Source organism: Mus caroli, chromosome 14 (genome assembly GCF_900094665.2).
Source record: "Mus caroli chromosome 14, CAROLI_EIJ_v1.1, whole genome shotgun sequence".
In the NCBI taxonomy this organism is placed as follows: Eukaryota; Metazoa; Chordata; class Mammalia; order Rodentia; family Muridae; genus Mus; species Mus caroli.
Genome location: NC_034583.1, coordinates 42,230,290 through 42,234,766, shown reverse-complemented (window position 1 = coordinate 42,234,766; position 4,477 = coordinate 42,230,290).

Below are 4,477 nucleotides of genomic sequence, written 5' to 3'. Positions count from 1 at the left end.
GAGTGTCAGCCGACCCTGCGCCCTAGCTACCCTGGCGCTTTTCTGACCGGAGAGGCTTTTGGCCCTACTCAGGCCAGATTTCTGCCTCCCCAACCAAAGCAGTCTCAGGTCCCGAGTCGGGGATAACATTTAAAATGTAAATAAAGAAAATATCTAATTAAAAAAAGAGAAAAAAGAAAATAAAACTGTTCATAGAAAATAAAAAATAAAATCATGAAATTTTAGGTAAATGAACAGAACTAGAAAAAAAAAATCATATTGAGTGAGGTAACCCAGACCTTGGGAACAAATGTCACTTGTTCAGTCTCATTGGAGGGTTCCTCACACCAAATCTTCAGATGTAACTACAGAGCCAGAAGTAACTAAAGACTTCAGAAAAGTAAAATAGGACCATTACCAGAATAAGGGAATTTGGGATAGATAGAGAGGGTAATAATGGGATCCATGTGATCTGTTTGGGTGAACTGAAAAAGGAGGTTCTTTACGAAGAGAGGAATTAGGTAAATATAGAAGAGGGGAGGAAAAAGTAACAAGAATCCTAAACAAACAAAGAAACAAAAAGCCCATGTAGGTAATCATATTACTAAATATGTATTTTTAAAAAACATATAACACAATTATATGTATATGTGAATATATAGCTTTAATAAACATTTGTAATCATGGCTGATAATTTTCCTTCTAAGAGCCAAAAGTGGTCTAGCAAAAAATACAGCAGAAGTGGAACTCATTTGAGTTGTTGCTTAGTGCTATACAAGAAATTCCTCAAACATACAGCATATGATTATTGCCCTTGGTTTCTCCTTAGAGGTTGGTTGTATGTTCTCATTACTAAGGACACCAGACATGTCAGAAACAATGTACATATTGCACCTGAGCTGGAGTTGCCTTGAAGGTATACTCCCCAAGCACTAACTGTTAAGATATCACAAGGTACCATGCATGCTTCCAAAGGAGGGAGGAAACCAATATTCCTATGTAGCTTATGAATCCTATCAATAATCAATATGGTATGATAACCCTAAGGATTACACACATACCTTGTTGCTAACTAACTCTCTAATTGGAAAAAAAAAAGGAAAAAAAAAAAACTTGGTCTTGTTTACCTAGCTAAACTACTAATTTACTCTACTAGCATAATCCCTAACAGCCATATAAACATTTGTTCTTAGACTCACAGATAAGTGTAGCCTTTACCCTTCATCAAGGAAACTTCTCTATCTAACAGAAAGAGACCATAACAGAAAGTCACAGCCAATCAAAATGCAGAGATGCAAAAACTAGTTCTTTTGAACATATTTGAACATTTTTTAACATATTTGAAAGAAGCAAGAAAGTCAGATATAATAGAATAATTAGGCACACCAAGGCCAACTGAAAAGCAGTCACACACATATGAAATCTAAACACCAGTTGTCCAGGGCTAAGGTTAGGAGAAGTGGGAAGAACTGTTTTTTACAAAGAGCTGCCATGGGCTACTGGGTTGTCCCTTATTTCAGATGGCAGGTCCCCTGGAGGAGTGTGTCTCAAGCTTCTCAAGTTACCAGATGCCATCCGTTTTTTACAAGGAGCTGCCACGGGCTTCTGGGATATCTCCATCTTGGCCTACTGATGGCAGTCCCTGTCATGGTATGTTGTCCCCAGCATATATATATATATATATATATATATATATATATATATATATACACACATACACACACACACATATATATATATATTCCTAAATATATACGGCTCAGTCTGTACAATATTACTAGTCTGTATATTTTCAGGGCCAACTAAATGGTAATGGATTTTTTTTTCTCTTCCCTGGAGAAGACTACTTCTACCACATGCAGCATCTCTTAGTTGCCCTTAGTTCTTAGTTATAAATTTGAGGCCTTGTGGACTTCTTTTCCCTCAGGCATGTCTATTGGTGTCATCCCTTTTCAATTTATGTCTAGGCAGCCATATTGATGAGAATTTATGAATGTAGCTTCATAATTCATAATCAGGACATTCTAGAATCTAGGCACAATCTCATAGTAAATGACCTGATTTTCTGACTCTTACAATGTTCCTGCAATGTCTCCTTCTGCTCTTGTGAATTCTGTGAAACTAGATGTTCCTTGATGTGATGATTCCTAAACAATTAAAAATTGAGGCATAGGGGCACAGCACAGCATAGTCCTAATGACTCAGATGCATGTTGTGTGTTCTCATCTTGGAAACAATGTAATAACTGCACAATAGTAGTTCCAGATTAATGCTTGACTTGCAAAATCGTTTGAGGAAATTATTAGAAAATGAAATAGGGTCAACATTGGGACCCCAAGAAAGGAAAAACTATTGAAATTATGAAATAAGTTTTGCACAATATTTAAGAGTTGTTCTTGGATAAGCAATTATAGAATGCATAAAATTATATATTAGTAAAATTAAGTCAAAACACTTGGACTCTTAGAAGAGTCATTATGTGCAATGTGCAGAAGCAGAAAGCTAGCAGAATTACTGAGTTAAGCATTAACTTGATTCTTTCTGGCCTCTACAAAGGCCAGAAAGCTTTTGACAGCCTTGACTATGTCATTTATCATTACAGCCTCACAAGAAAATACAAGTAGCTGACCTTGGAGCTCTGAGCTCTGAAGTATAAGTCAAAACTTAACATTTAAATAATGATAAGTTTGTGGTTATTATTACTTTGGCTACAGGCCTGGGAACAGGGAAGCTTGAAACTTTGGGGGAACAATTGTAATTTTTTTTAAACAATTTTTTATTAGATATTTTCTTCATTTACAATTCAAATGGTATCCCGAAAGTTCCCTATACCCTCCCCCTGTCCTGCTCTCTGACCCACCCACTCCCACTTCCTGTCCCTGGCATTCCCCTGTATTGGAGCATATAATCTTTAGCTGCATATGTAGCAAAAGATGGCCTAATCGGCCATCATTGGAAGGAGAGGCCTTTGGTCTTGCAAAGTAATTCTTGATTCTTTGGAGGATATAGTTATTCTTTTGAAGTTGATTTGGCAGTGATTATATAATTTCCTTTTTTCTACCTGCTTTTGGAGTATCAAAAAAATACTGGGGCAAGAAAAAAGTGAGAGAGCATGAGAAGAGCATGTGAAGAGTGAGTGAAGATAGACTTTGAAGAGTGAATGAGGAGGGAATGTGAGGTGTATACGAAGAGTGTGTGTGTGAGTAAAAGGAAAATGTATGTGGTATGTATGAGAGATGCGTGTGACATGTGTGTGAAGAGTATGTGTGAGAATGAAAGGGGAATACACAGAGGTATGTAGGATTGTGGGAGTTTGAGAAAAGAAAAACACACAGCAGAAAAACAGAGTGAACAGAAGAATGCAGAGTGTGTGCAGCCTCATGCTGCAAGTGAGTGAGAGAGAAAGAGAATAGAGAGTGAGAGAGAAGAGAGAGAAACTCTAAGCCTAGAAAAATTGCCTGTCAGTTTGTAATCAAAAAGTAGTGTGTGGATATTTAGTATGGACCTTCCATATATCACTGCTACCAGTTGAGAACTCTGATCCTGTGTGGAGGGTGGACCCTGACACATATATTTGCATTTACACATACACATGAATAACAATTAATGAGAAAAATGGCATGTATTTGAAAGAGAACAAAAGGTGTATATGGGAGGCTTTGTCAGGAGGAAAGTGAAGAGTAAAATGCTGGAGTTCTATATAATTTCAAAAATAAAAATACAAAATGGTGTCTATACTAAAAGAGATATGAAGATCAATGGAGCAAAACTGAAAATCCATACATGAGTACACATTGCATTGTTGAGTTTTTAAAAAGACATCTAATATTTGACAACACACCAAAAACATAAGCTTGAGAACATAGTTGCAGGATATATTTAAAAAGACAAACTATCTCTCTTCCCGCACTACTGCCACTGGCAACTCTGCTCTGTGGGGCCTGCCTGGCCATGTACTGACCTGTTTTTATCTCTGACCCGGAGATCCTGAGAGGTCTCCACACAGCTCCCTGAGTGCCCACTGACAGGTCGTTAACATGCCAACCCCATGCTTCGAATCCCCCATGACCTTTGTGGTGTACCTCTGGCAAACCCAGGCTTTGCCACTGTACCTTTTTCTCTGGAACCCAGAGGAGCTGCCACGTGAAGGAAAATACCACACAAACTTAATGCAGAAACAATGGTAACTCAATCTCTGGGCACAACAAATAAATCCTAACTTGTAAGCCTTATTAAATCTAAATCCTCTAGTGCCAATTCCTGACAGACCCACCACTGAAACCAGGAGACACTTGTAATTATGTCCTGTCCTCATGCTATCCCCATCCAAGAGGGCCTCTCTCCTGCTTCTTCTCTTCCTCCATCCAACCCGGAAGTCCTGCCTACTCACCCAGTGATTGGCTCCTTTATTCATTAAGGGATTGGTTCACAAGAAGTCACCTGAGTATGACTCATTCCTTGTCCATACCCCCAGCCCACCCCAAAGCAGAATTAGCAT